Source organism: Garra rufa, chromosome 25 (assembly GCF_049309525.1).
Source record: "Garra rufa chromosome 25, GarRuf1.0, whole genome shotgun sequence".
NCBI classification, from domain to species: Eukaryota; Metazoa; Chordata; class Actinopteri; order Cypriniformes; family Cyprinidae; genus Garra; species Garra rufa.
The window spans coordinates 1,071,638-1,095,454 of record NC_133385.1 but is presented as its reverse complement, the minus strand read 5'-3'; the positions used below and the strand labels follow the sequence as shown (position 1 = coordinate 1,095,454).

The window sequence follows — 23,817 nt, the reverse complement described above, 5'->3', positions numbered from 1 at the left end:
TTGAGTATGAGTGTTTGGAGTCTGCAGTGATGATGATGCTGTGTGTTCACGTCTGACTGCAGCTGGATCTGCTCTCCATTAAACTCAATGACTCATTTTTCATGTTAATGCTGTCAGATGCATACTCACGCATAATAACATTTCAGCGCTCAACGAGTGTCAGAGAATATGCAGATTTGTGAAACGCATTCACAAGCACAGCATGTCTAACAGCCATCAAACAGTTACCAGGCTGTTCTTCTTGTTTTTATCCTGAATTAGTCATTGGGATTGCTCTACTAGTCAGTTGTGACAAATACGGGTTTGTTTTTCAGGTTAAACGCCTCATGACCCGCTCCACTTTTGGAAAGTGTTTTAGTGTGCTCCGATGCGGGACAGACTCATAAAGTCCAGTGCTTCGGGTCTAATGGGGGTCCGATCAATAGTGTGAAGCTTTTACCGCTGAATCCCATCCATCCATCCATCCACACGTCTGCTGCTGTGAGAGAGAGAGAAATATAGAAGATCAATGAGAGACTGAAAATGGTGTGATTTACAGGGACGAAATGGAAAAATGATAAACTCATTCCAGCCTGCGTTTGGAAAAAGAGAGTAAAGCCTGACCTGAACCAGTTTCACATCGCTGCTGAAACCAGGACAGACACTGCAGCACTGATGCGCAAATCTGCTTTAGTATCAGTGGCACACTATTGCCAAGTATCTTATTATGAATGAATATGAATCAAGAACTACACCGATTCGATTTACAATTCACCGATTTGAATCACAAACACATTTAGACTGTATGGGTGGATTGATCACTTACAGCAGTTAGCTGTTGCAGGTGCAACTGAATAAGCTCAGATGGCTTACTGAATCATTTCAAGTGACCCACTGAATTAACTCAGATGACCCCTTAAACCAGTTCAGATGATACAATGAATCCACTCAGATGGCTCACTTAATTATTGCAGATGATTCTCTGAATCATTTCAGATGACTCATTTAACCAGTTCAGATGACTCACTAAATCAGCTCAAATGACTTACTGAATCATTTCAGATGACTAATTAGACTAGTTCAAATGGCTCATTGAATCAGCTCAGATTACTTACAGAATCATTTCAGATGACTCATTTAACCAGTTCAACTGACTCACTGAATCAGCTCAAATTACTTGCTGAGTTAGTGCACACGATTCACTGTATCATTTCAGATGACTTATTAACCTAGTTTAGGGAACTCACTGAATCACCTTAAATGACTCACATGATCATCTCAAATGACTAATTAGACCAGTTCAGATGACTCTTTGAATCATTCAAATGACTCATTTTATCAGTTTAGATGACTGACTGAATTAGTGCAGATGACTCACAGAATCATTTCAGATGACTAATTAGCCCAGCTCAAATGACTCATTGAATCAGCTCAGATGACTTTCTGAGTTACTGCAAATGACTCAGTGAATCATTTCAGATGACTCATTTAACCGCTCTTGAAGACTCACTGAGAGGCTCAAAGATGGCTCATTGAATCAGCTCAGATGACTTACTGAATTAGTGCAGATGACTCCTTGGACAAGTTCAGATGAGTCTTTCAGCCAGTTCAGATAACTCTCTGAATCTTTTAAATAACAAACATGTTTAGTCTGTAGGGAGTTTTTTGGGTCTGCTAGGTGGATTGATCACTCAGTTAATTGTTGTAGGTATAATAATGTAACAATGGACAGATATTGGTTGATTAATTGATCTGTCACTGTGATGTGATTGACTGAATCAGCTCAGATGACTCACTTGCTCACTGAATCGGCTCACATGACTCACTCACTGACTGAATCACCTGATATGCATGTAAACTGCACAGAAATACTCAAACATGATTTCCGCTCATAAATCAGCAGTAGATGTGTCAGTATTCTCCTGTATTTGTGTGCCGCTGTAGATGAGCACAGGAGCGCTGGAGAGAGTTGATCTGGCAGCTGATGAAGGAGCTGTGAAGCTGATCTCTGATCTTCAATGCTGTTTGATTCTCACCTCAGCATCTGTGTTCATTAGTGCACATCTTTAATTATTATTAGTGCTAAATCCTGTGAGCATCACATATGTTCTTCAGCACAGTTACGATGGCGTTCGCTGGAGTGAAATTAATTAAAACAACTGTTATAATATCAATAATATATTTTTCCTATTTATTTTTTATTTTTTTTAAGTTTTAGTATTTTTGTTGTTGATTTGTATCATTACCACACTATTAGTTTATATTAATATATTTAAAATAGTTTTTATTTTTATATTATAGCTCTTCATTTTACATTTAACAGTTCATTAATGTTTTGAAATTTTTTATTTTTATATTTTCCCCATTTCATTATTTTCATTTTAAAGTTTTCGTACATTTGTTGTTGTTTTAATGTTATTAATATACTTTTGATATATTTTATAATATTAAAAAAATAATAATTTTCCCTTTTTGTTACAATTTTAGTTGAAGTTTTGGTATTTTTGTTGGTGTTTTTATATCATTATTAAACTATTAGTTCCTATTAATATATTTAAAGTAGTTTTTGTTTTTATATTTTCCCTTTTCATGTTACATTTAATAATTTTGTTGTTGTTTAAGTGCCATTAATAAACTTTAACTATTTTTATTTATATTTTGTTGTAGTTTTTACTTTGCATATTTTCTCTTTTCATTTTGATTTTAAAGTTTTAGTAAATGTGTTGTTGTTTTAATATTGTTAATATACTTTATTATTATATTTTATAATATTTTGAAGTAGTTTTCTTTTCCATTTTTGTTATAATTTTAGTTAGTTTTAGTTTGAGTGTTGTTGTTGTTGTTGTTGTTGTTGTTGTTGTTTTTTATCATTATTAAACTATTAATTTATATTAATATATTTGAAGTAGTTTTTATTTTTATATTTTCATGTTCATGTTTCATTTAGCAGTTTATTTGTTGTTTTAGTACCATTAATAAACCTTTATTTTATTTTTTATTATTTTGAAATTGTTTTTCATTTTTAGATTCTAATTAAAAAATGTGGTGTTGTTTTAATATTATTAATATACTTTATATTTGTTTGATATTTTTTCATTTTCCCCTTTTGTTATAATTTTAACTCAAGTTTTAGTATTTTTATTGTTGCTTTTTATATCCTTATTAAACTATTAGTTTCTATTAATATATTTAAAGTAGTATTTATTTTGATATTTTCCCTTTTCATATTACCGTTAAAAATGTTGTTGTTTTAGTACCATTACGTTTATAAACGTTTATAATTTGTATTAATATTTTGTAGGAGTTTAAAATTTGCAGGTTTACTTTTATAATTTTAATTTTATAGTTTTAGAAGTTTAGTTGTGGTTTCAGTATTTAATTTGCTATTATGCTTTTTATTAATGTTTTTATTTATTTTTTATTTTTTAAGCACTATTAATTGTTGTTTTAGTGTGTGCATTAATTTACTACTATATATATATATATATATATATATATATATATATATATATATATATATATATATATATATATATATATTTATTTTTTTTACAAATATTTAAAGTATTTTTTATATTTTTCCTTTTTATTTAAAATGTAAAGGTTTAATAATTGTGTTGTATACTTTGATTATATTTTATTATATTATATTTTATTATATTTTAGATTAATATTTTGAAATTTGTTCAGTATAGTTAAGTTACAAATAAAAATGAAAAATATTAACAAATATTATTTAGAATTTTTTCAGTATCATTTAGTTGACGTTTTAGGAATTCTGTTTTTTTTGTCATTTTTATTCATTTTTGTGTTGTTGTTGTTGTTGTTGTTGTTGTTATTATTATTATTATTATTATTATTATTATTATTATTATTATTTTAGTTATTTTAGTGTTTTTACTTAATAACATTTTTTTTTCAGCTAAAATAAAATAATTGTATTATTTTTGAATGTTGAGTTCAGTTTATTGGTGATGGTGAATGTGAGTCGGTGGGCAGCTCTGTGTGTCTCAGTCTGGCGTGTCAGATCCATGGAGACTGTTGTTCTGTAAAGAGGGATGTAAAGAGGCCAGGCCGACCTCAGCGCTCTCTCCTTGAGATTTGGGCTGTAAATCTTGTAAATATCCCTTCAGACGGGCTCCATTGTCCCGCTTGTGTGTCCCGGCCTACTGCTGCGTTTGATCCCACAGGATGGGCTTCATTTGTGTGTTTTAATAGCGTTCATTCCCTCCTCGATACTCACACAGATCCCATAACATCATCTCATATCGATTCAGAGTCTCTAATTCCCTCTTAAATTAACCCACATTCTCAGATGAACGCCTCAGTCTGGATCACACTTATTATACTTCACTAAAACTCAGACCATAAAAACACTTTATTACTTCTAATAAAATCAACTCATGCAATATGAAATATAAAAAAGCTTACTTACTTTATTTCAGCTGTAACTAAAACTGAAGGAAAAAAAATAAAATAATGAAAAGTACTGTTAAAAGAAACACGGACTAATAAAAATAACAAAATGAGTTATAACTGTTTACTCAAATTAAAATATAAACAGAAAAAATTTAAATTATTCAAAATATTAATAAAAATGAATCCAATCATACTAAAATAACTAAAAGCAAATTAACAAATACTAAACTAGGTGTTTAAAAGAAAAAAATTAAAAAAGGCCAAAAACTGTTAAAATACTGTAACTTTAAATTTAAAATAAAGACATAAAAATGAAAATGAAAATATGAAAATATAAAAAATAAGAACAATTCAAAATGAAAACAAAATGTAAAAAATAACTGTACTGATATTAAAAAATAAAAATGTCAAAAACAATGTTTTAAATAATTTTAACAAAAATTTAAATGAACTTAAAATATAAAAATAAAAAATTAAAAAAAACTTTATTTAAAAGACATATTTAAAAGAAAAAAACAACAAAATTTCTATAACTAAAATTAAAATGAAAACAAAAAATATAAAAGTTAAAAAATACTGAAAATGTTAATTTAACAAAATCAATAAAAATCGTTACAGGTGTTTTTTTTAAGTAATAAAAATGTCAAAAACAAAATTTTAACTAAAATTAAAATGAAAACATAAAAATTAAAAAAAAAAAAAATGTTGATAAAAATATAAAAACTATACAGACATGTTTTAAAAAGTAGAGAAACGTCAAAAACAAAATTTTACCTGAAGTTTTAACTAAAATTTAAATAAAAACGAAATATACAAATTAAAAATCAATCAAAATGTTAATAAAAATGACAAACTATACATACATATTTTTTTTAAAGTAAAGAAACTAAATTTCTACTAAAATTAACCAAAATTAAAATGAAAAATAATTCACAATTTGAATATTTAAAAGGAAAAACATGATAAAATTATATGAACAACAAAATCACTAAACTTTAACTAAAATTTAAATGAAAACATAAAATATAAAAGTTACAAAATGTTGAACATGTAAAAAATAAACAAACTACACCGATATTCAAAAAAAGTAATAATGTCAATTTTAACCAAAATTAAAATGAAAACATAAAATATAAAAATTAAAAATAAATTCAAAATGTTAAAAAAAATATAAAAACTATACAGACATATTTTTTAAAAAGTAAAGAAAACTTCAAAAACTAACTTTTAACTAAAATTTTAACCAAAATTAAAATGAAAACATAAAATATACAAATTAAAAATATTAATAAAAATGACAAAAAAAAACTATACATTTTTCAAAAACCAAATTTAAACAAAAATTAAAATTTAAAAAAGAAAAAAAAGAAAAAGTGAGTGATTTTGATGTGTGTGTGGTAGATGCTGACGGCGGTGAGTTCTGTTGATCAGCGGCGTCTGGCACTGAAGGATGTTGTTTTAATGGATATCAGTGGTGTTTGTGTGTTTGCCATCGGTGTCCCCCAGACAACAGCACAACGGTGTTCTGCGGCGGGAAGGGGCCCCGCTTTATGCTTTATGGAGGGGCCCAATGGGGCTCCGCAGGGCACTTGAGACACACTTAAGACACAGAGCAGAGTCTCTCAGCCAATCAGAGCACAGATACAGTCCTGCCTCACACACACTGACCCTGGATCAGCGGCTGCTCTTTCAGATATTCTCCGAAACTCCTCAGTTCTCCGTTCCTCTGAAAGATGTTTCTCCTGCTCTGAGATGAAGAGGAGAAGCAGAAGCAGCGGTAATGAGATCTGCTGTGATTCTGTGGCGTAGAGGAGCTTTAGTGAGGCATTGTCTGCTGTGATGAAGAAAACACTTTGAGCTGGATTATGTTTCAGCTCGTGCTCTTTTGTGATGATTGTGGTTTGTCCAGGAGAATAGAGACCTCCTGAAAGGCCCATCGGCCTCCATTGTCACGGGCCACAACCGTAGAAGAGACCTCAAAAGAGCTTCCTAATGACGCCCATAAACACTTTCCCATCGCCGCATCTGCGCCACACACACAACTCACGTAAAACATCTGCTTGTTGCATTTGGGTTTTGAACATTGTAATGGTTTTTTTAATATGTCTGCATTGGTCGATTATTATTTTTTTTTTTTCATCATTTTATTTTCTGTTAAAATTTTGTTTGATATTTTTATCGTGATTTAAAAAAAAAATTATTAACATTTTCATTAATTTTTATTTATGTTTTCATTTTAATTTTAGTTAAAGTTATAGTAAATGTATTGTTTTTGCCATGTTATCCTTTTGTTTTAAATATGCCTGTACCTTTTTTTTTATTTGAATTAATATTTTTAATTCTTTTTAATTCGTATATTTTAATTTCATTTTATTTTCTGTTCAAATTTTGTTTTGGATATTTTTATCTGTATAGTTTTTTAATTGATTTTTCTTTTTCTTTTTTTATTAACATTTTCAATAATTTTTAACTTATATTTTATGTTTTCATAAAGTTATACTAAATGTATTGTTTTTAAACATTTTGTCTGTTTTTTATTTTAAATATGTCTGTATAGTTTTTTTAATTTTTATTAACATTGAGTTATTTTTAATATATTTTTATGTAGTTTTCATTTTAATTTTAGTTAAATTTAGTTGGAATTTAGTTTTTGATATTTTCTTTACTTTTTTAAAAAATATGATTTTTTTTTTTTTTTAATTAACATTTTGAATTATTTTTCATTTTTATGTTTTGTTTTCATTTTATTTTAGTTAAAAACAATTTGAAAGTTTTATTATTTATTTTAAAATTTTCTGTAATTAAAAAAAAAATGTTATAAACATTTTTTATGTAGAAAAAATGAAATAGAAATAAATTATATTTTAAAGTATATTAAAATAGAAAACCACTATTTTAAATTGCAATAATATTTCACAATATTACATTTTTTTCTGTATTTTTAATCAAATAAACTCCGCCTCGATGAGAAAGAAAGTCTCTTTAAAAAGCATTTCTGATCCCAAACTTTTGAGCAGCAGTGCATCTAGTATTTTGCATTTTTATTTGGTTTAAATACCAGATTGTATTCTTTTATTCTGCTTGTTTGCCTTTAGTTTTTAACATCCTATTAAAGCGTCATATAGAATCAAATAATAAAGAAAAGGATAGGACAATATTTGGTCTGTGAACTGGAATCTGAGGGTGCACAAAAATCTAAATACTGAGAAAATGGCTTTCAAAATGAAGTTCTTAGCAATGCATATTACTAATCAAACATTATGTTTTGATATATATTTAGAGTAGCAAATGTACAAAATATCAATAGAACATGATCTTTATTTAATATCCTAATGATTTTTGCCATTTTGACCCATGCAGTGTATTTTTGTCTGCTTTGGTGCTATTGAAGACTTTAGTTTTTTAGTTTTGTAAAGCACAGGAATGTTTGTGAGTTTGAGGTGATGAATCAGGATAGCAGCGTGTGCTGAACTGACAGGATTGTGGGAGCAGGAAATGTTTAACCTCCATTGAGTGGAAGACAAAAGCGTGGTTTAATGGGGCCGTGAGGGGCGGGACGCTGGAGCTCAGGATCAGGATGAGGATCAGTCGCTGCTGAGGAACACACTGGACTATTACTGACTGCTCTTCCAGAAACAGACGAATCAGAGAAATATCGCATTGGCTTGTTTATCTCACGTCTGTCTCATATCGAGAAGGTTCTTCTGGTTGTCTCTGGAGTTTGTTTGTCTGCGACTCGTGAAGCTAAAGGGAAATTGCCCGTCATTAATGTAAGCTTTTATTTTGTTGTGTTATTTTATTAATATTTGGAATTCGTTTTATTGTTTATATTTTGTTTTCATGTTATTTTCTGTTCAAATTTTGTTTCTGATATTTTTAATCGTGATTTTTTGTATTTTTTATTAACATTTTCAGTCATTTTTCACTTATTTTATGTTTTCATTTTAATTTTAGTTAAAGTTACAGTAAACTTATCGTTTTTGTAATTTTTTCAAAATATGTCTTTATAGTTTTTTATTTTTATTAATATTTGTAATTCTTTTTTATATAGTTTTTTTGATTTTTCATATTGTTTATTAACATTTCCAATCATTTTTCAAGTATATTTTATGTTTTCATTTTTATTTTAGTTAAAGTTATAGTAAATATATCGTTTTTTTCATGTGATCAGTTTTTTTTTCTTTTAAATATGTCTGCATAGCTCTTTTATAGTTTTATTTTTATTAAAATTTTGAATTCTTTTTCATTTTTATATTTTGTTTTCGTTTTATTTTCTGTTAATTTAGTTTTGGATATTTTTATCATGATATTTTGTATTTTTTATTAACATTTTCAATAATTTTTGACTTATATTTTATGTTTTCATTTTAATTTAATGAAAGTTATAGTAAATGTTATTTTTTTTCTTTTAAATGTCTGTATAGTTTTTTTTATTAACATTTTGAATTATTTTTATTTCTATATTTTGCTTTCATTTTAATTTTAGTACATTTTTTTGTTAAAATTGAGTATTTTCACATTTTCTTAATATTTTAAATTATTTTAGTTTATATATTTTGTTTTCCCTTTATTTTCTGTTCAAATTTTGTTTGTGATATTTTTGTCGGTATAGTTTTTTTTTTTGTCTTTTAAATATGTCTGTATACTTTTTCTTAATTTTTTTGTATTAACATATTAAGTTATTCTTTCATTTTTATATTTTATGTTTTAATTTTAATTTTAGTTAAAATTTTGTTTTTGACTTTTTTTTTTACTTTTTTATTGTCAGTATATTTTTTTTATTGATTTTTCATATTTTTTCATTAACATTTTCAATTATTTTTTAACTTATATTTTATGTTTTAATTTTAGTTAAAGTTATTATTATTATTATTGTTGTTTTTGTCATTTTATCAGTTTTTCCTTTTTAAATATGTGTGTATCGTTTTGTTTATTTATTTTTATTAACATTAACATTTTTTTAATTAACATTGGTAACATTAAACATGTCTCTTTCGTTTCGAAGGAAACAATGTTTTATTTGAGCTCATAGATTGACAAGTAACATGCTTGTCACTTCTTAACTTGTAAGAAAGTCACATCAGTTACTTTGTTTCTTGTGCATTGACTGACAGGGTTATGGTTGTGTTGCCATGTTGAGAGAAATCAGGAATAAATGCTGAGCCATTTTCTGAATATTTTTACTGTTGTTATTCATTTACTCACTTTAGCACTTGTCAAAATGAATAAAAACAGTCAGAATATGATGCAAACCTGAGTTAAATAACAAAAAGATACACTTCCAGAGATTTGTAAAGGTTTTTTTTTTTTTTTTTTTTTTTTTTTTTACCAAACACCAAGCCTGCATGTATTTGATCCGAAATACAGCAATGACAGTAAAATTCAGAAATATTTATACTATTTAAAATAACTGCTGTTTCAGTTTACAATTTAAAAAAATCTAATTTATTCCTGTGATCAAACCTGGATTTTCAGCATCATATATTCAGATATTTGAGTTGATTCAACTTAAAATTTTAAGTTGTCACTTAGTACAACTTAACATTTCAAGTTGACAAAACTTTTTTTTTTTGAGTTGACTGAACTTAAAATTTTAAGGCAGCCAGGTAACAAATAATTTTGTGTTTGAGTTGACTCAACAAATAGTTTTTTTCAGTGCAGGTGTCTGAATGTGTGTTTGTGTTTTCAGGTTCTCCTCATCTGGACACCGCTGGAACTGAAGCGGATCTCCTCCGGTGAGTCCCTGCTGCTTTATTAGCGAGTTAGCGTCAGGTTTCTGTCGCGTCTGAGAGCTGGAGGATTGGAGACGTGTGGCTATCTCTGATGTTTCCTGATCGATCAGTGACGCTGAAGCTCTCCAGATCGATACATTCATCGCTTGCTGCTTATGAGCTCACAAACATAATCACATTGGAGTTGTTTTATTTCTAAAACACGCAGGAAGTCGATTTAGTGATAATGGACCCCAATAGAGCAGAATGAGTCTTGATGCAGTGCTGAATCATGGGAAATATAGTTTGGTCACGCAAGTCTGTCGTCTCATAAACAGCTCAGTGTAAACAAGATTGATCTCTGTTCTTCATCAAAGCACTAAAACTGTCCTGGACAGTCAGCGGTTTGTCAACAAGAGAAGATTCATTTATTCAGAGTCAGAAAAACACATCAGAAAATCTCAGAGAGGAAGTATGCTGACAAATGTCATGAATAAACATGAGTTATTTGCATATAACTGAGCTTCGACATCATTCATTAACATCTGGCTTCTGATTGGCTGTGGAGTTGCTCTGAGGGCGGAGTCCAGATCAGTTCAGTTCAGGCTCATCTAGAGAGAATCCAGCTCAGATTGTAAAGATGTTGATACTAAAATAGTATTGCGATACCCTGCTTTAAAAAACGGTACGATTCTGCATTTTACTTTTACTGGTATTTTAAGAAAGCATTTTGTATTATTATTATTATTAAATATTATTAAACCAATATTTTACAATTAGAAAATTGTAAATACACGAGAAAAAAAAGGAAAAGGAAATAAATAAAATTTATTCTTTATACAATTTAATTAATCTTTATAAATTAATTAGACATGCTTTTAATTATTAAAATTTAATGAAACTAATCAAATGTAATGCAGACAATTTATAGAAAACAGATTCACTGAATTTGAGAAAAATAATAAAACGTATTTTATAGGGACTTAATTTCATTTTCGTTAAACTTTTAGGAAAAAAAATGTAAAGATGTGTATGTTTCATGATTTCAATTCATTAGACAAGCTTTTTGATTAATATTTTTTAAATGTAACCATTAAAATAGAGTCTAGAAAAATTCAAAAAGGAAAAAAGAGTAACTTAGAAAAATTTAAATGAATTTTGGGGGGGAAAAAAAACAGTTTTTCTGGAAAAAAAAGGAAATAAACGATTCTTTATAAATTAATTTGACATGTTTTTGATTATTAAAATTTAATGAAACTATTTAAATGGAATGTAGAAAATAGTGGAAACCAGATTTGAAACTGAAATGAAACTGAATTTGAGAAAAATAATAAAACGTTTTTTTAATAAGGCCTTAAAATTTAATTTTCATGAAACTTTTAAGAAATTGCTGTTAAAATGTGTACGTTTCATTATTTCAATTAATTAGACATGCTTTTGATTAACATTTTTAATGTAATCATTAAAATAGAGTCTAGAAATATTTAAAATGGAAAAAACGGAATCTAGAAAATTTAAATGAATTTGGAAAAAAATTAACTGTATTTCTGAAAAAATAAATAAAAAATAAATAATTCTTTATAAAATCTATCTAATCTTTATAAATTAATTTGACATGCTTTTGATTGTTAAAATTGAATGAAACTATTAAAATAGAATGCAGAAAATGTATAGAAAACAGATTCACTGAATTTGAGAAAAATAATAAACCATATTTTAATGGGCCTTAAAATGTAATTTTCATTAAACTTCTAAGAAATTGCTGTCAGAATGGGTACGTTTCACGATTTCAATTAATTAGACATGCTTTTTGATTAATATTTTTTAATTGTAATCATTAAAATAGTCTAGAAATTAAAAAAATAAAGAAAATAAAACAGTATTTCTAAAACAAAAAGGAAATAAATAAATATAAAAATAAAAATCTATCTAATCTTTATAAATTAATTAGACATGCTGTTGATTATTAAAATTCAATCAAACTATTAAAGTGGAATGCAGAAAAATGTATAGAAAACAGATTCACTGAATTTGAGAAAAATAATAAACCATATTTTATTGGGCCTTAACAGAGTCTAGAAAAATTAAAAACGGAAACTTAAAAAAATTCAAATGAATTTGGAAAAAAATAAAACAGAATTTGGAAATAAAACTAGTTTCATAGGCCCCTATTTCTTTCATTTATGTCTATGTTTTACTCTATTTGTCCTTTAGTTTGTCACTTGCATCTATGTTCTTAATATTAATAACGAAGATTTAAAAAAATGGACTATATCATGATATAAATAGTTATTATGAAATAAAATGGACTATATCATGAAATAAGATTTGGCTTTTATCCTTTTAGCTCGTATCAAAGTTGCAAAGATCTCTCCTGTAGGCATGTGTTTTTTTAATTATTTTATATAAATTCCATACATCTATTCCAATATATTCCATAGTTTATTCCTCAATGTGGATCATCTATTATTCATTTACTTTCCCTGTGGTTCTGTGTTTTTGTGGTAGTGTGTGTTCAGTAGTAGTATGGAGGTATCTAAATGTTAGTATGCGGACACTAGTGTGTAGTGAAGGTGAGCAGACCATGAGCGGATGGGTGTCATATGGCGAGGAGGCGGGAGGCTCTCTACAGGTGAGTGCTCAATCAGATTTAGCAGCAGGTCTGAGATCAGCGGCAGATGGAGCGCAGGAACACCTCTCTATCTGCTCATACTGCGTCTACAGTATGCATACTTCATTAATCTGTGTGAAAGCTGCACTGCTGCACTGCTGCTCAACATTAGACGCCAGTATGCACTACAGTTGTCCTCGCTGTTCTTTGTGCACCGCTGATTATCAACAAACAGAAAAGAGAAGCCTCTTATATATGTGACCCTGGAGCACAAAACCAGTCTTAAGTCGCTGGGGTATATTTGTAGCAGTAGCCAAAAATACATTGCATGGGTCAAAATTTTTGATTTTTCTTTTATGCCAAAAATCATTAAGAAATTAAGTAAAGTTCATGTTCCATGAAGTTTTTTTGTAAAATTCCTACTGTAAACATATCAAAATGTAATTTTTGATTAGTAATATGCATTGTTAAGAACCTAATTTGGACAACTTTAAAGGTGATTTTCTCAGTATTTTGATTTTTTTGCATCCTCAGATTTCTGATTTCAAATAGATGTATCTCGGTCAAATATTGTCCTATCCTAACAAACCATACACCAATAGAAAGTTTATTTATTGAGCTTTCATATGATGTATAAATCTCAGTTTTGTCAAATTTAACCTTATGACTGGTTTTGTGGTACAGGGTCACATATGGTTTCAAAAACATATATAGGATAGTAGTATACATCGCATTTTTTATTTTTGGGTGAACTATCCCTTTAAGTGTCTACACTCAGTACACACTGAAGTATGTTCTTTCTGTTTGGTTTCTCTGATCTGATGTGGCTGATGGTTTCACACAGCTCTGGGTTTGGCATTGTGAAGTTCGAGCGCTGCAGGGCATTCTGGGTGACCTGATCGACTGATCTGATAGATGTGTTTCCGTTGACCTCCATCAATCACAGAGCTGTGGATCATTACAGATGCAGGCTGTGGCTAACTCTGGTCAGGCGTTGAACTGACATTAGACAGCTGAGTTTGGATTAGTGGAGATCAATTGTGCAAACTGAGTTGTAAAATGTATATATAAATATCTAAAAAAAATATAATTTAGGGGTGGTGCACCAAAAGACAATAAAACGTAACACTTTTGTTGTGGTTCCAAAAAAGTTTGAGCAAATTGCAACTTTTCTCTCAGAAATGCAAGATGTAAACTCACATTTGCAAATTCACAATTCTGACTTTTTTTCTTAGAGTTGCACATTTGTGTCTTGCAATCGCACATTACTCGTGAGGCATAAACTTAGATTTCTAAGAAAAAAGCCAGAATTGTGAGATTCCACAACAGAGAGAAAAAACTGAGAAAAAGTCAGATATAAAGTCACTTTTTTAGAATTGCAATTTTTGAGAAAAAAGTAAGAATTGCAAGATTTAAACTTGGATTTGCAAGTTTGATCTTCCAGTGGTAGTGGAGATGAATTGTGCAAACTGAGTTATAAAAGTCATAAAAGTTGCAATTTGCTACTTTTTTCTCAGAAATGCGAGATGTAAAGAGACATTGTTCTCTGCTGTGACGTCTTTGTACAAGTGTCACACCGGTGGACATTTTCTGTCACACCAAAGGACATTTCAGCTTTTTGTGTCACTTAATGAACTTGATATTGTAACCCTAACCCTGACACAATTTTCCATGATTATGTAGTTTGACATACAGTTTTTAATTAAAAAATATAATTTAGGGGTGTCGCACCAAAGGGACAACAAAACGTAACACTTTTGTAGTGGTTCCAAAAAAGTTCAACATTTGAGCAATTAAAAAAAGTAAAGAATTGTGATATTTAAACTTGCATCTTCCAGGATTAGTGGAGATGAATTGTGCAAACTGAGTTATAAAAGTCAGAAAAGTTGCAATTTGCTACTTTTTTTCTCAGAAATGTGAGGAGTCACAATTTTGACTTTTTTTTCCTAAGAGTTGCACATTTGTATCTTGCAATCGCACGTGAGGCGTAAACTTCAGTCTTTTTGAAAAAAGTCAGAATTTTGAGATGTCAAAACTGTGAGAAAAACTGAGAATAAAGTCAGACACAAGGTCATTTTTTTAGAATTGCAAATTTATGTATCATAATTGAGAAAGTTATCGTATGATGCGAGCTCAGTCTGCACAATTCATCTCTGCTAATCCTGTAAAATCAAACTTGCAAATGCAAGTTTAAATCTTTCAATTATTACTTTTTTTTATGAGTTATAAAAGTCATAAAAGTTGCAATTTGCAATGTAAAGAGACCTTGTTCTCTGCTGTGACGTCTTTGTACAAGTGTCACACCTGTGGACATTTTCTGTCACACCAAAGGACATTCTAGCCTTTTGTGTCAGTTAATGACCTTGCTATTCCCTTACTGTCATTAGCTTATGATTATGTAGTTTAATATACAGTTTTTGTTATTTAAAAAATATCATTTAGGGGTGTCGCACCAAAGGACAACAAAACGTAACACTTTTGTAGTGGTTCCAAAAAAGTTCAACATTTGAGCAATTCGGAGGCAGAAAAGTCATAAGTTGCAATTTGCTATTTTTTTCTCAGAAATGCGAGATGTAAACTCACATTTGCAAAGTTACAATTCTGACTGTTTTTTTTCTAAGAGTTGCACATTTGTATCTTACAGTCGCACGTTAGTACTCGTGAGGCGTGAACTTAGATTTTTTTTAGAAGTTTTTGTGAAGGGTCAACTGCATGATGTAAACAAATGTGCAGAAAAAGCCAGAATTGTGAGATGCAATACCCTTTTTTTCTATTTTTATTTGGTTGCAGAAACTAGCTTCTCTAACAGTCAGACGTGGGTGCAGTGGTGAAGGAGCAGGTGTAATGTGGCGTGTTTGTGTGACGGGTCAGCGGTCGGTCGAGTGTCGGGTCTGATCGGGTCACTGCTGAAGACGAGACACATTACAGCGGCTCAGAAAAGATGCTCACTGGAGCTCTGATCACACAGGAAACTATAGAACAGTTCAGAGCTGAGGATTCACTTCTTACTATTCCACTGAAATACAAACTGCATCAGTTAACCCTTGTGCATCAATTTAAAAAAAGTTACACATAGGTTCATAGAGGACAAAAATGTCAGACTTAAGTTTGGTCTCATTAGAAAAGACCCTTGGCAGATTATTTTTGAAGTTGTAAGTCGAAAAGTGTTGTAAAAAATCTAAACCAAACAAGTTATAGAAGTTTATGAATATGATTTATGAGCCAATTTTATATAAAATATGTATTTTATAAAACATTTTAAACTTAAAAAAATTGATAGAAAACCAAAGCCATTAGTCTAAACAAGTTGTGTTCCAAATTTGAGGTTGATTTCTCAAATAATTAGCTTTTAGTAAGATTTGTTTGGATGCAGTACCAAACTTTTCCCATTAGATTCCAGCAAAGCAAATAAAGCGAGTAATTGGTTTATGCACCAAACTTGAAACAATGGCACCATCTAGTAAAAAGTAGTCAACATTTTAACAGAATAAAAGCATATTAACAAATATTGCATCATTTTCTGTTTAAATGGCTCTAGGATTAAAATAATTTTAATGGGTTTCAATGAGGACATTTTTTGTCCAAAACATGCTGAGAGGAACTAATAAATGTATTTTACACTATACAACAAATAAAGGAAGTGAGGGTGAAATATTAAAATTCCAATATAAATACACACCTGAGTCAAAATGTATGCAGTTAGCATATTTTTATAGTTAAAAAAAAAAATGGACAAAAATGTCCAAGGTTGCACAAGAGTTAAAGTTTGAAATGATAAATAACAAAAGGTCACTTTTCTTAGCATTGGTATATTTGTAGCAATAGACAAAAATACATTGTGTGGCTGAAAATGATTGATTTTATGCCAAAAATCATTAGCATATAAGTAAATATCATGTTCTGTGAATATATTTTGTACATTTTCTACCATAAATATATCAAAACTTAATTTTTGATTAGTAATATGCATTTCTTAGAACTTCATTTGGACAACTTTAAATGTGATTTTCTCAATATTTAGATTTTTATGCACCCTTAGACACAGGGTTTATCTCAAACAATAGTTTTATCTCAAACAAATATTGTCCTGTCCTAACAAACCATACCTCAATGGAAAGCTGATTGGATATGTATTTAAACATCTCAAAATTTCAACAAAATGACCCTTATGACTGGTTTCGTGGTCCAGGGTCACAAATATGTTGTGAAGGATGGACCTGTTGATCGTGGGGCTCTGAGGCGCTCATCCGTGATTTGATTTTCTCACACTTTGAATGAGCTTTTGTTCGTAGCTGCGGCTCTGGGATCGGAGGGTCGTGGCTTTTGAGGGCAATGAAGGGGAAGTGATTTCTATTCACCTGCAGAGCTTGAATGAGGAGAAAAGAGCCACACAATCGCCACAACTGATGGGAAATATCCTACATCTGTATCTCTCAAAAGTTTGGATTTGTAATGCTTTTGAAAGAAGCATATCAGACCGGAGTTATGATGCTAAAAAGTCAGATTTGACCACAGAAATAAATTACAGTTTAACAGATATTCACATAGAAACTGCTGTTTTAAATTATAATAATGTTTTACTATTTTACTGTATTTTTGATCAAATAAATGCAGCCTTAGTGAGCAGATGAGACTTAACTAAGTTGCATATAAAGATGTACTACTTTTAAGTTGAGCTAATTGCATTTGATTTCCTGCACTCGTTTCTCACGCTTCACGTAGTTCGACACCGAAGGTAGAAGTCTTACATTAAATGTCCTTTCATGGTCCCACACAATGGGGTGTCAGGTTAGTGCGTTACAGGCACAATAGAGGCCGAGCCGGACGGGATCGTACACTTTTACACGCCGTGGCCACAATGAGCCGTCTTTCTGTGTGTGTTCAGAGGGATATACTGTTCCCAAGACCATGGAGTGGGAGTGAGTTCTTCAGAGGAAACCTTTGAGACGAGCAGATGGAGTCTGAAAGTCTGAAGAGGCTTTTCACAAGAGCACAGACTCAATGAGAGCCACACATTACAGTACCTTTTACACATTACTTTAAAACAGTTGCATGTGTGTTTTATGTTTTATTCCACTTGGTTTCATTCAGAGACTCAAACTGAGTTTGTAATGTAAATCACTGGGATCTTTATAGCAGTTGAGCAAATGCTGACATAAAACGATGTAAATATCAGTGGTCACTCTGTATGTCCAATAATGTGTCTTAGTAAGATGAGATGGAAATGATCCAAACATATAATGCAATGCAATATAATGAGGATTGAGAAATGAGCAAATAAACTTTCTTCAAAAGATGATGTGAGACGTTTTGGAGGCTTGTGAAGATCGAGGAAACAGAGAAAGTAAAGCTTCTAGAAACAAACATTCCTCAAAAGATCCTAATGAGACTAAAAAATGATTCCAAGCTCTGCAGAGATACAGCCTTAGTCATTTTAGCATCATGACTCATTTGTTGTGACGCTGTACGAATACGGTTTCGTCTATCGACATGAAATCCATAACTTTTTGTCAGCGCAGTCTGAAGATAATCTGACTTTATTTTGATTCAAATCAAAACAATGGTCTAGAATGAGTTCGAAAAAGTAGATTTTCAACATAAATCAAAATGGCGGATGGGAATAATTGGTATGTATGGTGTCGGCATGACCTAAGGATTATTTTGAGGATTATATTTTAATTACAATAGGCTAATGCAATCAAAAGTTATTAGCATTTTTGGACATTTTATTATTATGGTTAATGAATGGTTTATCACTCTTGACCAATAGGTAGTGCTGTTACTGAATTGATGTGGCGTGGATGTAAAAATGTGTTCGTAAAATGTAGCATTTCACAACAAAATTCAAAATGGCTGACGTGGAATTGGATAGGGTTTGACTCGGCATGCTCCTCTGAATCTAAAAAGACCAGTTTTGTGATTTTTGGCCAAAGCATTTAGAAGTTATAAGCAAAAATATAAATGTTTCATATCTCCTGACCACTAGGTGGCGCTGCACCGAAACTGTGCAGGTAGCCTCAAGTCATACTTGTTATAACACACACCAAGTTTGGTCTCAATAGGCTAAACCGTTGCAGAGATGTAGCCTCACATCCATTTTTGCATGCTCTATGTCAAATTAGTTCATGCCTTATTCAAGAACAGTTTGACAAATCAACTTGGATTCTATAACATTTTGCCAGCATGGTCTAAAGATGATCTGAGCCAAATTTTGTGAAAATCGGAGCAATAGCTTAGGAGGAGTACTAAAAAGTAGGTTTTTAACCTTAATCAAAATGGTGGACAGGAAGTTTGGCCAATTTTGGCATAATTGGTATCGATGTTCTTGGCATGACCCAAGGAATATATCAAGACCAGTTTCATTACAATAGACCATTTTTGCAAATGTCTTTATAACTTTTGACCAAAAGTGGCGCTGACAGAAAGCTTTTTGAGTACCATCAGGGCATGATAGCGAAGACACATACCGAGTTTTGTAGCGATACGAATATGCGTTCATAAAATCTAACATTTTATGACAAAATTCAAAATGGCCGACACCCAAAATGGCTGACATGGGAATATTGGTTATGAGCAACCCGGCATGCTCCACCGAATCTATAAAGACCAGTGATTTTTGGCTAAAGCATTCAGAAATTATAAGCAAAAATAACAATTTTTCATATCTTCTGACCACTAGGTTGCACTGTGCCAAAACACCGCATGTAGCCTTAGGCCATGCTTATTATAACACACACCAAGTTTGGTCTCAATATGTCAAACCCTTTCAGAGATATAGCCCCATATCCATTTTTGCGTGCTCTTCTTCAAATTCGTTCATGTGTTATTTGAGAATGGGTTGACTAATCAACTTGAATTCCATAAATTTTTGCCAGCATGGTCTGAAAATGATCTGAGCCAATTTTGGTGAAAATCAGACAAACCGTCTAGGATAAGTTTGGAAAAGTATGTTTTACAAACTATTAAAAATAGTGAATAAAAAAAACTGAACGTTAAAATTTTTACATTTTGGTGTTAATTCGACTCAACATGAGCCAAGGATTCAGAGGAATTTTTCTTTCAGACCTTACGGTTCATAAGTTATTATTAAACATGAGTGAAACTTTAACCAAGCAGTGGCGCTAGAGAGGGGCCTGAAGATGATCTCAGCCAATGTTGGAGAAAATCAGACACACCATCTAGGACGAGTTCGAAAAAAGTAGGTTTTATGAACTTTTAGAAAATAGTGGAAAAACTAAACTTTATGATTTTTAAATTTTGATGTTAATTCAACTCGGTTTTTCGAATGCTAGAGAGTTTGAGTTAGAGGCTCCAATCTTGCTATGGTTAATGTTGAGATTGTCCTCTATATGTGCGCCAAATTGTATAACTTTCCCACAAAATCCCACAAGTTTGATCTCAAAATGCCAAACCGTTGCGGAGATATAGGCCTCACATCCATTTTTGCATGCTTTCGTAAAATTTGTTCCAGCATTATTCGAGAACGGTTTGACTAATCGACTTGAAATCCATAACTTTGTGCCAGCATGGTCTGAAGATGATCAAATTCAAATTTGGTGAAAATCGGAGCAATAGTCTAGGAGGAGTACTAAAAAGTAGGTTTTCAACCATTAATAAAATGTCGGACAGGAAGCCAGTTTTGGCATAATTGAAATCGATGTTTTTTGCATGACCCAAGGAATATATGAAGACCAGTTTCATTACCAATTTAATCAAATGTTATTACCTTTTTTGCTAACTTTTGACCACAAGGTGGTGCTGCCACAAATCTTTTTGAGTTCTATGGGCTGCCACAGATTTTCAAACCACAGTCTGTGGTTAGTTGCAGTGATCAGAAGTGTGTTGTTTAGTGACTGATCTGAGAGCAGCAGGTGTGTGATGTTTGAGGTGATGGATGGAGCTGTCAGCAGCGCTCTGAGCTCCACATCTTCCGTGTTCAGTGACTGATATATGGGTGTAAACGCATTGGACTGATGTGTGTTTATCATCTCATCTGTCTGTTGTTGTGTTGTGAATGTATGCAGAAGCTTCGACAGTCACAATAGCAGTAAAGCGCCGGTGGAGCGACGGTCAGCACATCCTGACGCCGCTATTGATCCGAGACGAGCGTGGAATGAGCGAAAGAGCCCGGCTCACATTAGCATCACAATCACTGCCATTAGCAGCTCGACTGAGCGCCGTTTGCTGACGCTGACTCATCTGTGTGTGTTTGAGCTGGAGATCCATTTAGAAAACATCACACAACACTTGTTCATCTTTTATTTATACTCTTGATCTGCACTGCACTACTTCTGATGTTTTGTTCTGGTCTTGTTTTCCGGTATAAATATCTGAACACTAGTGCTATTTAAGTATTATCGGCATACTGTTTTTGTTAATATTTTACATTTTATTTTCTGCTTTTATTTTCTTCTTAGTTACGTTTTTTAGTCATTTTTAGTTTTCGGTGTTTCAAATATGGATTTTAAAATATTGATTTTTTGTTTTAGTTATTTTAGTAAATTAAGATAAAACTATGAAAATGAAAAATCTTGCAAACTTACATTCAGTATGTTTTTTTTATTAAAATTTGTAGCAATGTTATTGCTCTTTTTTATTATATTTTGTTTTTATTAGTTTTTGTTGTTTTAAATAATTCTATATAGATTTAGTTTTTTTGGTAATTTTGTAAATCAAGATAAACCAATTAAAAATGAGAAATGTATGAAACTTGAAATAAAAAATGTAAATAAAATAAAAAAATAAAATATTGAAATAAAATTTAAATAAAAAGTAAACTAAATAGAAACAAAAAATATAAATATAATATAATTTATTATATATTTAACATAAAAAAGTTTTTAAATAAAAACAGAAAATATAAAAAGTAAAAACGAATTCAAAATGGTAATAAAAATATGATTTAATCAATAAAAAATATGAATACAAAATATTTATTCAATATGTTTTTAGTTAACTTTTTATTATATTTTGTTTTTTATTAGTTTTTGTTGTTTTAAATAATTCTATATAGATTTTTTATTAAACGTTATTTTAGTAAATCGAGATAAACCAAGTAAAAATGAAAAATGCTGAAAACTTGCTAAAATAAAATTATAATAAAAAGTAAATTGTACAGAAATAAAATAAACTTAATAATAATTATAATAACATCTTTTTAATTTTATTTAACATTAACATTTAACGTTTTATTTCAGATGTTTTTAATAAAAACAGAAAATATAAAAAAATAAAAACTAATTAAAAATATTAATAAAATGTATTTGAATATATTTGAATAAGTATTAGAAAATAAAAATAGTAATACAAAATATTAATCATTCAATATATGTTTTCTTTAGTTAACTATAATAACATAAACCAAAAATGACTTTATATTTAATTCTATTATATTTATATTCAAAACAATGAACTTTTTATCTTAAATCATTCTGTTTCTCCAGTAAATGTGTCTTGATTTATACATTTGTACTGGAGAACAAGACAGAAATACCTCATCTCTGCAGCGTTCTCCATATTTAAACACTTTCTAGTTGATTCTGAATGGTCCTGCGGTGTGAAATATGAATGTGTACTAATTTTATTTCATATAAAGGAGTATGAGCTCATTACAGCTGCATGTGAATGAGTCAAATACTGATAGAGATGGAGTTCAGCTTTTATCAAATATTCAAAAGATGTCATTAATTATCTTTCGATGAGACTAGTGTAGTTGTGTAGTAGTAGTTCTGCTGATGTATTTGATGCCGGTGGAGAATCAGGTGAATAAATGCAGCTTTTCCTCTTTGCTTATTGAAAAGGTCAACAGAACTAAAGCAGGAAATGGATTTCTGGAAGCGGTTCGTTGTCATGGAAACGGGAGCCGTCCAATGATTGATCAGCCGCTGCTCATGCATAAAATCAGCCTCTGGTTCAGAGATTCCTTCAGATTCTGACGAATCACAGTCACTCGTATATTTGACTGTTTACATATGCAAATGAGCGACACATTCACAGAGCCTCGTCCAATCACAACACAGCTTTAGTGTTCAATAAAACTAAAGCTAGTTTGAAACAAATTAATAACAATAATAACTACATAAAAAAGCTTATCAATATAACTTCAGGCTGGCTTGAGAAAGTCTAGCTTAAAAGATTAAAGAAGCTGTAAAAGTTAAAAGTTTTGAACTTTATATAGATGGATTAGATGATTAGCATGTTGCTAGCATGATTAGCAAGGTATTAGCATGATTGTAGTTGCTAGGCTAGGCTAGATAGTTCAATCGATGAGAAATATTAGAATGGAAGTTTGAATGGAGTTTAAATAATGATACTAAAATGAAATCAAATTTATAAAAGTATAAAAGTAAAAAAGCTAAAAATAACTAAAACTTTAATTAAAATGAACATAAAAATGAATTCATAATGTTCATATTAAATAGAATTCTGAATATAGATAATACTAAAACTGTAATGAAATTAATAAAATAGACATTTCAAAATAATAATAATTATTGTAATAATACAGTGTAAAAACAAAATTACTACAACTAACTAAAATTACAATGAAGACAGGAAACTAAATCTAAATATTAATAAAAAAATAATATTAATAAAAAATATCAAAATTAAATAAAGCTAGAGTTTTAAAAAAAGTAATTGTAAAAAAAAAAACACAAAAATGACTAAAACGTACATAATAAAGTAATATAAAAACTAATGTATAATATTATTAATATTTTATAATTAGAAATATGGATATAGATAATGATACTTAAACTTTAATGACCAAAATACCAAAATGATATTTAATAATACTAATAATGCCAAAAAAACACAACAAAATTACAAAAACTAACTAAAATAAAAATACATATATTATATTACAATAAATATATATTATAATATAAAATATATTATAATAAAAATATTAAATATTAAGATAAATGTAAATCAAAATATAAATGATACTAAAATGAAATAAATTGATAAGTATTTACAAAACAAAAATCACAATTTAATATGAACTGTAATGAAATGTATGAAAACTAGACATTTTTCATAATAGTAATAATAATATTAATAATATTTTTAAAAAACAAATGCCAAAGAAACACA

At 29.9% G+C, this 23,817-nt stretch overlaps 1 protein-coding gene across 1 annotated transcript in view; it reads left to right on the top strand.

Annotated features, from left to right (window-relative positions):
* Positions 1-23,817, top strand: part of LOC141301104 (neuronal cell adhesion molecule-like) — a 151,662-nt gene that overhangs the window by 27,409 nt on the left and 100,436 nt on the right. Inside the window, exon 2 of the mRNA XM_073831355.1 lies at positions 10,088-10,133. The gene's annotated coding sequence lies outside the window, so the exon portion shown is untranslated. The remainder of the gene's footprint in view (positions 1-10,087; positions 10,134-23,817) is intronic.